The sequence below is a fragment of the Hipposideros armiger genome, unplaced genomic scaffold (genome assembly GCF_001890085.2).
Source record: "Hipposideros armiger isolate ML-2016 unplaced genomic scaffold, ASM189008v1 scaffold_705, whole genome shotgun sequence".
In the NCBI taxonomy this organism is placed as follows: Eukaryota; Metazoa; Chordata; class Mammalia; order Chiroptera; family Hipposideridae; genus Hipposideros; species Hipposideros armiger.
The window spans coordinates 433,664-447,355 of NW_017732055.1; the positions used below are offsets into that span (position 1 = coordinate 433,664).

A 13,692-nucleotide genomic window follows, 5' to 3' on the forward strand; every position below is an offset into this window, starting at 1 on the left:
TTCATTTAAATGGAATCATATGGTATGCAATGTCTTCTTTCACTCAGCATAATGCTTTTGAGAGTCGTCTGTGTTGTGGTATCCATCATTCATCCATTCCTTTGTATTGATGAGTAGTATTGTACTGTATGTATGCATCACAGTGTGTTTATCCATTTTTCAGGTAATGGATGTGTGAGCCACTGCCAGTGTTTAGCTATTATGAATAAAACTACAATGAAGATTCATATAGAAGCCTTTGAGTGGGCATATGTTTTCATTTCTCTTGGGTAAATACCTAGGAGTAGAATTGCTGGGTTGTATAATAGGCATATGTTTAACTTTGTAGGAAACGGATTTTTAAATAAGTTGAAACTGTAGGGTAATAATTCTTTATTTTCATTAAAGAATCTTTTGGTTAAACAGCCCAAAGTACTTTTCAAATGTCCTGCCCTATGCATGTATTTTGCATTAATAGCACAGGTTTATGTAACCCCTTGCAGTTTTCAAAGCACATTCCATGCATGATCCTATTTTACCTTTACAGCAATTCCATAAAATAGTCTTGGTTGACATTCAGCTGGTAAGTATCAGGGGCAAACTTACATGTATGGCATCTGTCTGACTGGCTAAAAGCCAGGCCGCACTGGCTCTCAGATATCTGGAATATGACTTTTGAAGTAGGTAGTATTGACCCCATTTGAAGACAAGGAAACTGAGGCTCAAAGAAGTTAAGTCTTGACCACCATGAGACTCTGGAAAAGCATAAGGACAAAGAACTCCAACCTAGAACTTCTAAGCTCCTGTCCTTTCCATGTCTTATGGGCACCATGAAGGAGTAAACAGGTGAATGTAGGAGATACCTGAACTATAATTAGATTGATAAAGAGGATACCTTTCCTCCCACAGACCTTGCATGAGAAGTTTGTCCTCTGATCTTCCCAAATTCAACTCTAGACAGTTTTAGCAAAAATACATTGGATTTCTCTCTCTAAGGAGGGGCAAGAATAGAAAACAATATCAGAAATGCCAGAAGCCTCCATCTTTGAGAGAGAAGACAGTAAACCAAACTCTGTGATGACAAGGATCAGGGACTTTCCATGCTCGGTGTATCCAGGCTCATTGTGATCCCACAACAAACTCTCCCAGAGCCAGGCCAGACACCTGCAGCCCCACTTCACTACTTCATAAAGTTTATTTGTCTTTCTTTAGCTCAAAAAAAAAAAGATTTAGGTAATTTAAAAGGAACTTTGCCTCCATTTTCATAAAATATAGCGACATTGTCACAATCTTACCAACCTTCCTAAAAATCATTAATTAATAAACCTTTTGTTTGGTAAAACTGAGTAAAATACAAAGGAGGACAAAATTAACATTATCTGGATTTAACAGCAACCCCAAGATGTAGTCATGGTCACAGCAGAGTGACTTGTAAAAGTAGCAAGGGCCCCTAATCCCAGCTTTGCCAGAGCCCATAAAAAGTGCACTTTTCTTTGAGGGGTGTAAATCCCTCACATATGTTCACCCTGACATTATCTCTGGTCCCAAGCTTAATATACTCAACTGTTTGACAAATTGCAATGGGAAAAGAACCTTTCAAATCTGAATATATACTTTGTTTTCAAGGTTGGTCTGGGCCTGAGCACAATCTGTCTTTACAATTTAGTATCTAAAACTGATCCTGTGTATTCTAGATCAGTGAATCCAAAACCGAGCTTTAAAGAAACTATGGTTGTACTCACCTTCATGAAGCAGAAGTTTCTTGAGAAGACATTATCAAAAATTGTAGGATGAATGATCTCCAAGATATATATAGTTCAGTGAAAAGAGCAAACAGCATTAATGCTTCTATATCATGGACCATCGTGGAAAGGATTTATGGGCAGCTGCTAAGAGTGGTTTCCTCTGGCACAGGGGACAGGGACCAGGGATCAGGGGTGCAACCAAGACTTACTTTCCCTTCTCTTGCTAGAATTTCTTCACTGTGATCATGTACTAATTTTCCCTACCCCCTTTTCCCCATTTTAATAAATAATGAAATGTGTTCATCACATAAAAATAGAGATCACTTAGGACATACTTAAACCTCCTCACTCTTGAATAGTTTGCCATCTTTGCTTTAGTCTTTTTTTCCTTAAATAAATATCCATAGACTACAAATGTGTGATATTTTATCTCTCCCATCTCCTTTTTTCTCCAGAGATAACACTTATTATCTAAATGTGGTATTCAAACTAAGCATTGTTTATACCTTCATCACATATAAATGTGTAAGTATAGCATTATTTGCATGTTATTTAACCTCACATAAGTTGCAGGATACGTACCTATAAATCCCCAACTCACTTCTTCAAAATTCAACATTGCTGTTAAATTAATTCAGGCTGATATATGTAATTCCAGTTCATCCATTTTAACTGCTTTCTAGTGTTCCATTGTGCAAACCTGCTCCAATTTATCCACTCTCCTGTGATAATAATTTCTTANATCACATGATGTCAGTGAGAACAGTAAGCCTCTGATGTCAGAAACTATGTATTACTCATTTCTATATCAACAGCACCTACACCTAAGTGGCATGTAGAAGGTGTTCAATAAAAGTCTATTCAATGAATGAAAGAATGATAGAAGAAATTCAAAAATCATTTACTGAAAAAATCCATATGCTGAGGACAAGATTCAGAGAAATGCAAATATCTGGATTCAGATTAACATATTTCATTCATTAATCCTTAGATAGCCCTAGTCACTAATTTTACCAAAGTGAATAAATTGCTTCCTTCAGTATAGTCTGAATTTCTTAATTTGGAATGAAAGCTCCCCTGGAGCATGTATCTATCCAGAATCCCTTCACAATTTTATGCCAAAAGCCTTTGGCTATCAAGTTTCTAGGCTTTCTAGTGAAAATATGTTGTTTCCAAAATAATAATAATAAAAAGACACTTAGTTGCCTTCACAGCACTCTCAGCCCCCAGTCTAAGTGATCAAGAGCCCCTGCAGTTTTGTATTCAATTGGGCACAGTGGGGATAGGGCTTAAGGAAACCAATAGATTCATTTTCTGTCTACTATAAACTAACTTAAATGAAACTGGGTTTATTGTTTGGTCTCACCCTTGATTTAGGTATGTATACAGAATAATGCCAAAAAATGTGTTATTCATTCAAGATGTACTTAACACTTGGGTAAGACCTAAAGAGAATAAATACAGGACATTTCTTAGTTTGAAGTACACAAATTAACTGGAAATGATGAAATAATTAATCATATGTGGTATATGCCTACCCATATATCATAATGAGGCCTGCTATAATGCTAAAAGAATCCAGAACAGGTGGATGTCAATCCCTAAAGAACTTGCCCTGTCCAGCTGTCAAAATTCAAAGCCAGTCACCTATGGGCTTGGCATTGCCAGAGAAATCTCTAGGATAGTATGATGTATTTTATCTGCTGTCTGATATGCCAGGGGTAATAAGAGTTTTAGGTCCCAGAATGAGCTGCCATCTTCCTATCTACTCCCACCCTATCCCTCACCTAGAGGCCAGACTCAGTTCACATCCCTCAGGCTCTGGTTTTCATGGTAATTTCCCCAAGGACTCAAGTACAGCCTGAACACCAGACTAAAAGTGATCAATATGGTGAATGTTTAAATTTATAAAAAATGTATTGCATTCAAAGACACATTGCCATTAAACCCCCTCAAAATACTCCCACTTGCTTTGAACACACTTATCCCATCCTTCTTGCCACTTTCTGAAGCAGTTCTGGAAGTCCTCTTCCGTGAGTGTCTATAGTTGCACTCTCATAGTTGCCTCCATGTCCTGAATCATTTTGACTTTGGGGAAGAGCCAGAAGTCACATGGTGCCAGATCCAGTGAATAAGGTGGATGAGGACACACCGTAATGTTTTTACTTGACAGAAATTGCTGTTATACCAGAAGCAATGTGTGACCCAGAGCATTGTCGTGATGGAAGATGATTTATGGCACACTTTAAAACACACCTTCACGCAACCATAGGTCACACCCAACTGACTGCACCAAACAAGTTGAAACTTGTCACACACTGTTACTAAGGTTCGACTCACCACTTCCTGTATTGAAGATCCCTGCCTGTCCATTGAATGTCACTCGGCAGCAGCATTCACATTTTGTGATAACAATGGAAAAGCTCTGTGTCACATATCACTCCTGGTACCATAATTTCTGTCAAATAGAAACATTAAGGGCTGGCTGAGTGGCTCAGTTGATTAAGAGCTTGCCCAAGAGTGTGAGCTCTGAGCTACAGGACCGCCGGTTCGATCCCCACATGGGCCAGTGATACTATGCCCCGAGCTGAGCTGCTGCTGAGCTGCCAACAGGTGGTAGGATGGCTCAGCTGGTGAGAGCACGTGCTTCTAACAACAAAGCTGCCAGTTCGAATATTGGGATACGCCCACCCACAATTAACACTGAACTTGGCACCTTGATCTGAGCAGCCACCCAGATGGCTCAGTGGATAGAGTATGGGCTCTTAATATCGAGGCTGCTGGTTCGACTCCCGCATGGGATGGTGGCTATGCCCACCCACAACTAATGGAACACAGCACCTTGAGCCAAGCAGCGCAACTGGACTTGGGGCTGAGCAAGCTGCGCCCTCCACAACTAAGATTGAAGGACAATAACTTGGCTGTTCCCCTTCCCCAATTCCCCAACACTGTTTCCCTTCCCCAATTCCACAATAAAATCTTTAATACAAACAAACAAACAAAAATTAAGGTGTGTCCTCATCCACCTTGTTCACCGGATCTGGCACCGTGTGACTTCCGGCTCTTCACCATGAAAGGAAAACGTTTTGAATCTATTCAGGACATCAAGGCAGCCATTACAGCGCAACTAAAGATAATCACGAAAGAGGACTTCCAGAACTGCTTCAGAAAGTAGCAAGAACAACAGGATAAGTGTGTTCAAACTGGGGGGAATATTTTGAGGGGAATTAAAGACAACGTGTTTTACTGCATTATTATTTTTTTAATGTAAACATTCACTGTTTTTTTTATTAGTTTCAGGTGTACAAAACAATGCAATAGTTATACTTTTCACCCCTCACAAAGTGACCTCACTCCCCTAATCCACCACTCCCCCACTGACATTATACATATNTAGGGAATGAGGTTAATAGTTGCCTGTGAAGGTGAGACTGGAAATTATTTCATTAATCCTGATGGATCAAGAATGTATAAGCTATTGTTTGGTTTATCAGATTTTTAAAAACCAAAAAACTAGGTATCTTACTAAAAACAAACAAACAAACACCTTCCTGGGATTCTTATATCAAATATAAATTATGCTACCAGTAACAATATTTATATATACCAAAGAAAACTGATCCCAGATAACTCAGAATATTTTTATAACTTTGTCCTGGTTACATTAGTTAGCAGCAAAGATAAAAATTCAAAACTCTTTACTCCTAGTTGTCTACGCTTCTACTAAAAGATACCAAATTAGCTTGCCATCTAATCTCCCTACGCTTCTATCCTCACTCTAGAAATTAGTCCTAAGCAATGTAAAAACACATAAGTTGGCCTTAGCCAGGTGTTTTACAGTCTACTTTGTACCTTTCCAGTCCTATTACCATCCATTTACTTCCTTCTCACCATGAACCTACTCCTCTATTCATTGGGCAAGTACATCTAACACTTTCACAGCCTCATGTCTTGTTCTTCTTTTCTGTCCTGAGAATCTACTCTCTCCCTTCTTAGCCCCAGTGAATCCTTCATCCTTCAATGTCCTGTCACTCTGAAGGCCTGTTCAACCCTCAGGGAGAACTAATCCCCCTCTTCTCCATGTTCCTATCTTACTTACATCAGTGCTTCCTCCTTGTTTGATTCATCTGTGTACCATCACCACCTAATCCTGTGCTGGGCATAACGTGGATGTCAACGCAATGACCAAGAGGGGTTACCTTAGGAGAGACAAATCATAGGCAGCCCTTGTCTGAATTTAGCTCACAGTACACAGGTTTGACAGATAAGTAAACAAGAATCATTGTTGTAGCGGTATCAACAGGGGATTCGGTAGTTTATTGAATTTAACGGAAGAAAATAGGAAATGTCCCTGGGTGGGCTTAGTGACCATCCTGGTCCATTGTTGTCACTTTGTGGCATTTGGGAATATTATACAAGAGGACATGACTGTTTTCTATGGAATCAACCTCAAAATGTCAGTATATTAAAAAGTAACCCCATTATCCACTATCTTCGGCCAATTTCTCTTCCCAGCCCTCCTCTTTTCCTCTATGATATCATTATGGTTTTTCTACTAATCCAGATGTGAAAGCTTTGTAATCTTTCATTCCTCCCAATCTTGAGCTCTCATATCCAAATGTGTTCATTGATTTTTAATAATCTTCAGTTCCTCATTTCTAAAGCTGTTTGTCCAAACTATTAGTCCCTCAAATCTGCACTCTCTCTGATCTTTCTCCTTTCCATTCATTTGTCACAGAGCCAAGGGAATGTTTTCTGAAAAATGTTTATCTGAAAAATTCCCCGATTTATAAGTGTGCAATAGTTCCCACTGGCTATAAATCTGATCTGGCCCTATCTTAGGTTTCTGCCACTGTTCATACATCATCTTCCTTCACCATATCATCTATATGCACCTTTCAGAAATGCCCTACACATTACTTTGCCATATATATGGTGTGAAATAAAGAAGTAATGATCACCAATAAAACGTACTTCTCAAGGTCGTCTTGGAAGAATTCCTATGGAAATTGGTCCCAAGAAAAATCTGAAAATTCTTGGGCTCAACAGCAAATAACAAGTGTTAAACACAATTGAACCAAGATTTTACAATGTTACCTTCAAATTCCTTCTGAAATACGGGTAGATATCATCGGGTTCCAGTGGTTTATTTACCACCCACACTGTTAATCAGGCCTTGAGTCTCCAATGTATTGTTACCAGCAATTGATCTATAACCTCTAAGCCACCCTTCTAAAGAAGGCAAATTTTCTCTATTTTTCCCTCAGAAAAATGTTTCAATTTGATGATATAAAGTTCTGATACTTCCTGGAAATTTTACATGCAACTTTTCATGACAAAATATATCAAGAATGTAAGGAGTCCCATAAGGCCTTGGCCTATTGAGTCTCCCCAACCCCCGAAGAAATCAAAGTGCCTTCAGCTGATTGATACTATTGATGCATTTCCTCGAGAGCCATCAAAATGGCACTTACTCTTAGGAACCACTTTCAATGTGAAATGCATCATAAAATTTTTCTTTACTGCTGGAAGGGTACAAAATATGTACTTACCAGCTTGCTTCAAAACGACTGTAATTCTAAGAATACAATGAGACTGTCAAAGAGGACTTTTACAGACTAAGAAAAAGAAGTTCCAATTAAATCTACAGCAATAACCTGACATAGCTGCAAATATTCAGCCTTAGACTACTCTATTGGTGAGGCTATAAACCAAAAATTAGGCGGTAGGAAATAAAACAAGAACAAAGAGTCTGAAACAAAGAAAGAGTGAGATAAAGAGATGACTAGAGAGAAAAGCAGAGACACAAAGAGATGAAGCGGAGTAAATAACAGAGAGATACAAAGAAATAAAGATACATAGAGAATCGCAGTGGAGAAGAAATATTTAAATTTCCTAGTTCTATGTGATTAAGTTCAATACTAATTATAAGCTTTTGATTACTGAACATATTTCCCACAACATCGGTTACTAAAAACCTATAGTTATTAACCAGTGATGTTTTCTGTNCCCCTGGCAATGCAGCTGTAGGTGGGTGAGGTGGTGTTACAGGTGCGTAAAGGCTGTGGTCAGTCGTTTCTACAATTCAGTGTAGTTCAGCTCCTGGACCAGTGCTAGGTCCATGTCCACTTCATAAAACAAAAACAAAGCAAGGCAAACCAACAACACCAAAAACCAAATACACCCCCAAGAAAACACGATAAACAATGATCAGACATGAGAAACAAAAATATATAAAAGAGACAAAAACACAAAACACAAAAACAGCAGAACAAGACAGAAAAAAACAGTAACCAAAGCAATAATCAAACAAACAAGTCCGAGAAACAACAACAACAAAAAACAGAGGAAAGAAAAAGAAGAAAAAGGAACTTGTTTGTTCCCATCCCCCAACTCCCCAATAAAATAAAATAAAATAAAATAAAATAAAATAAAATAAAATAAAATAAAGAAATATCACATTACCTGAACACAATCACTTAGACAAGCATTGTTCCCTTACCTTAGAAAGTTTATAAGTGTGGCCAGCATCACAGTTCTCCAGGCCACACACCCCCCATCCCCCGCCCCAAACTTAGTGTTCTAGGTGCTAATCTTTGTTAGCATCACCAGCCCTCACCTCCATCCAGCCTTAGCTTATTTTCTCCTGCTTAGAATATGTCTTGACTAGATAGAAGAATGGCTGAGATACACTGATGTTGAAGTTGGAAGGTGGTAAAAGTTGTGCTAAGATTGGAGGCAAATTCTAGAAGGCTTCCACCTACCACTTACACTGAAGTGTTTGGATGTTTTCCTATCATCACTGTGGAGAAGGGGAAAACACGAGAGATATATAAGTAGGAGATGAACAAAATAAAATCACAGTTGATTTTATAATCACATCCTTCTGACCTAACACCGCAGGATGAAAATCACAGGAAGAAAAGTCTTTCATTGATTTGAGTGAGGGCCCCAATCACTGTGAGGCTTTACGACGAACATTTTAGCTTTGTTTCAAATGAATATGTTGTTCCTTTTTTACAAAGAGAATAAATAACATATGGTCAGAAAGCCAGGCACCAACCATATCAGCTTGAAAGGAAAACCTTAAGAAACAGCATTTTCTAAGATCAACCTCTGATTTGTTTGTCTCTTGGCTGTCCTACTAGCAACACTGTCCTTTCCTCCAGTGTGAACGATGCTGTACCAGGCACTTAAGGGTTTAACAGAAGATAAAGAAGACCCCATTTCTGTTCTCAAGGACTTCATTATCTAAAGGATCTCTTCTAACCACTCTATCATTCTCCAATGTCAACTATCCTTATCAAGTTTTATGTTTATATGTGAGCATTCAGAAGTCTACCTAAGTACAAAAATACCGCCTTCCAATCACACTGACATTTTGATTCCCCAAGCAATATTTTACAGCAATTACTTTCAAAAGAGTTCTTTATTATGCATGAGTCAAGAAACATAGACTAACCACATTTTTTTCAATAAACAGCTATAAATTAATACATGAAGTTTAGCAAATAGGGACACCATTCTTGAAAAGGCTTTTAATACTTTTAAAAATTAATGTAAATTTGAATGTAATTAAAGATGAATTGCTGGGAAATATCTTTGCTATGGCATATAAACCAGTAAGAATGACAAACCATTTTGAAAGCACACAAATTTCTGAGATGAGAACTTATGATAATGTTTTGGTTTTTTTTGGAAAAGGGGGAGGGTATAAACAGGAAAATGCCTGTGAAAAAAAAAGGTTTACTGAAATAGTGTTCCTAAATGTAAACATTGCTATATTTCAATATTGAAAATAACCCATTTGGAGAAAATGTAGTATTTCTCTTTGGGTACTCCAAAGAGAATTGCCTCATAAGACTATATAATGTTACATGAAAATAATAATCTACAAAAAAAAGTAGTTATTGGGTTAATATCCCAACAATCAGAGTCACTAATACATATAGATTTCTAAATAAAACCTATAAATAAATATTTGGTTTATATTCAGGTTCCTCTTTCCACTTACTCCAATTTATACAGTCACTCATGGGAAACTAGGATTTATGAAAAGTAAATAAGCACAAGTGCTGGTTTTATTCCCCAAATATTTTCACATCCTAACCAAACACACATTTGGATAATTATCTATAAATGCTGCAAGAAGTTAGTGGCCCTCGGCATATTTAAAAGGTTAAATCAACAAGACAGCAAATTATTTAATTTTTTTCTTCTTTGATACATGTTTTGTTTTTTATTTTTAAAGCATGTTTGTTTATTTTTAAATTAAATTTACTAGAGTGACATTGGTTAATAAAATTATACAGGTTTCAAGTGTACAACTCTATAATACATCATCTATTTATTGCATTGTGTGTTCACCACCCAGTCATTCTTCCATCATCATATATTTGACCCCCTTTACCCTCTTCTACCTCTGTCCCACCTCCCCCCTTGCCCTCTGGCAACCACTAAGCTGTTGTTTGTGTCTATGAGTTTTTGTTTGTTTGTTTGTCCTGTTCATTTGTTACTTTCAGTTTTATACACCATATGTCAATGAAATCATATTGCTCTCGACTTTTTCTGTCTGACTTATTTCACTTAGCATGATAATCTCAAGATCCATCCATGTTGTCACAAATGGCAGTATACCATCTTTTCTTACAGCTGAGTAATATTCCATTCTATATATGTACCACATCTTTTTTTTAATAATTCCTAACAATTCTTTTTGGTTTTCTTTTCTTATTTTGTTTTAATTTTATTTTTTTCTATTAGTTTCAGGTGTACAAAACAACATAATGAGTAGACATTTACACTCCTCACAAAGTGATAAGTACCCCAAGTGTAGTACCTCTCTGACATCGTATATAGCTATTACAATACCATTGACTATATTTGCTATGCTGTACTTTACATCACACACACACACACACACACACACATATTCAATTATAGTTAACATTCAATGTTATTCTACTTTAGCTTCAGGTGTACAGCTGTACCACATCTTATTTATCCAATCAGCTATTGAAGGAGGCTTTGGTTGTTTCCATTCTTGGCCACCATGAATAATGCTGCAATGAACATAGGGGTACATATATCTTCATGGATAAATGTTTTCAGATGTTTGGGGTAGATACTCAGAAGAGGGATTGCTGGGTTGTATGGTCATTCTATTCTTAATTTTTTGAGGAACCTCCATACTGTTTTCCATACAGACTGTACCAATTTACATTTCCACCAGCAGTGTATGTGGGTTCCTTTTTCTCCACAACCTCTTCAACACTTGTTAGTACTTGTCTTGTTGATGATAGCCACTCTAACAGATGTGAGGTGGTATCTCANTGTTCATGGTATCCTTCATTGAGTACAAATTCTTAATTCTAATGCAATCAGATTCAGTAATGCTTTTTCTTATGCTTTGTTCTTTTTAAGGTGAGTTTGTGTGAGAGTGTGAAGGCACACAGGGGATAGATGTAGTGGCCCCATTCTCGAGACAACAGCCAAGAGGAAAATGGAAAAACATGAAAGACGTAGGCAGAAAGATCCACAGTGAGGCCAGGTGAAGAGGGAAGGTAACTGGGAAGGCACGACTTGGGGCAGGATGCTGCCACATATTAGCTGCATGACGTTGGACGAAGCGCTAAACCTCCCAGAGCCTGATACCTGTAAAGTGTGAACAATCCCTATCCCAAAAGATAATGTAAGTACAAGAATCTGCACAATGACTGGAGTACAATAGCAGCTACTCAATACTAAATGTGAGCTTCTTTGTCCCCTTCTGCCTCATTCCCACTCCTGACTTGATGCAGAGAGAAGGAATTTGTAACCTCTGACACTTTGGAATCACATCTCTCTGCTGATCCCCTACCTCCAAATTCCAAGTATCATCTGTAGACACAGGCTCTCTAGACCACTTCTTCCACTTGTGGATGAAAAAGGGGCCACAAACTAAACCTGACAAGCTCAGGAGAGGTGGACATGGCAGGCCCTACAAACTCAGAGACTGAAATTAACTACGTAGGATGGTCTGAACATAAAAATTCATAACTAAAATTGGGTCATGGCGGGTAGTCACATCCTTGGCCTGTAGCTTCCTTGACAAAGGTCAATCTTTACCTTAAGTGAGGCAGTCTATTTTCTTTTTGCATCTAAGATAACATACCCTTGGAATAGCAAAGTAATCCTTTTCTCAGACCCCTCGGGCACAACCCACCACACCAGAGCAGGAGACCACAGACCTCCTCGTTATTATCCTATTCCCCCGAATACCATCTCCATGTGCTGTAAAATGTTAATTAACTATCCTGTACCCACCAATGTAAAAGAAGTATGTGCCTCTCCATTTTATTTTTTATCCAGTCCGAGATATTCCTGCTTTGCTTTCTCCCGCCCCCTTAACCTATCACCAGTGGATTTCATGTAACCCTTATTTCTCTCTTTTGATTCTAATATATAAAATAAGCTGCAAAACTGCCATTCTCTGAAGCATTTTCTTAATCCACTGAGATTTTGCTTCCCTGCAATTGTCATCAGTTTAGCTCAAATAAATTCATTAAAGTNGGGGGGGTAGCATAAAGGATCTAAGACATCACCAATACACAAGAAAACAAACATGCTGCTGAGTCAGCTAAAATAGCAGCAAAATTCATTAAAGCAGTGCAAGCTTCCTCTCTTCATCCTTTCCCCCTCACGCTGGTGATACTCTGACTCCTCACTCTAAATCCCAACTTGATTCCATACCCAGACTTCAGTACCCTACTTAAAAGGTCTATGGTGGCCACTCATATAAAATCCTAAGGCTGACCCCACGGCCAAAGGTGACTCAGATCCAGTGTCTATACCCACCCAGAAGGTCATGGGCATCTCTGCTACCAGCCCCACCCAGCCAGGTTTCATTCTACAAAGTCTTATTGTGCAGGGCAAATGAGAGAGTGTTATCACTATAGATGACTGCATGGCAGCCAAGTGAGGTCATTTGATGCAACCAAATCTATATGAGGGAAACACTGAGAGAAGTCCTAAGTTTTAGAAATCAATGAAAAACTTACCACATGGGACAATAGCAATTCTTTTTTATAATTGACTTGAACACACAGATGAATAACTGAGTGGTAACAAATCTACTGGCACCAACTGTGCATTACATAACAGGAAAAAATATAGAAATGAAATAGCCAATAATGAAAGACTCATATAATAAATTGCTATGTGCCAGGCCCTGAATGCTTTAAGTGCATTGTCTCATTTTGTCCTAACTCGACTCTAACTCTATGAGGCAAACACTATTATTATCTCCATTTTGCAGAAAACAAAACAGAGCCTTTGAAAGATTAAATAATTTTATAAAGGTCACAATGCCAATTATTGATTGGCTCAGGATTCAACCTCAAAGCAAGGTTCTCAACAGTGATACTGTACTCTCACTAAAAAGAGGAGAAATGTTCACAATACACTGTAAATGCATATAAACATTCAAATGCATAGCAACAAATAGAGTATGCATGTAGACCAAAATGTTCATAACTCTTACTTTTGAGCAGTAAGATTTTATTTTCCTACCTGTGCTTGTCTTTATTTTTCAAATTTATACATTTGAAAAGAAATGTATTACTTTTATAATCAGGAGAATATTGTTTTAAAAAGACTGTATGTAGCTTACACTTCCTACTTACACATCATTAGTTATTTAGTTTTTGTTCAGACCAGGTATGTCACCCATAGTGCCCAAAAGAAGTGCTTAATAAATGCTCATCAAGATGAAAATAATGCATAAATGCTGTCTGAGGATAAATGTCCTGTTCCCTGAACAGAGAGAGCTGAGCCTCCTCAGAAAACAAAGCATTGAATGTTTTGTGGTAAGTTCCCCCAAATTAAGTTGAGAAAATGTACTTGAAAAGTAAGGTTCAGAGCAGCACAATTAAATAAAAACCAAAAACACTATGTTTCACAAATAATTAGTTCAGTTACTAAAAGCTGC

At 37.8% G+C, this 13,692-nt stretch overlaps 1 protein-coding gene across 6 annotated transcripts in view; it reads right to left on the minus strand.

Annotated features, from left to right (window-relative positions):
* CPQ (carboxypeptidase Q) overlaps window positions 1-13,692 on the minus strand; it is a 461,474-nt gene that overhangs the window by 433,612 nt on the left and 14,170 nt on the right. The gene's annotated exons all lie outside the window — the stretch shown is intronic.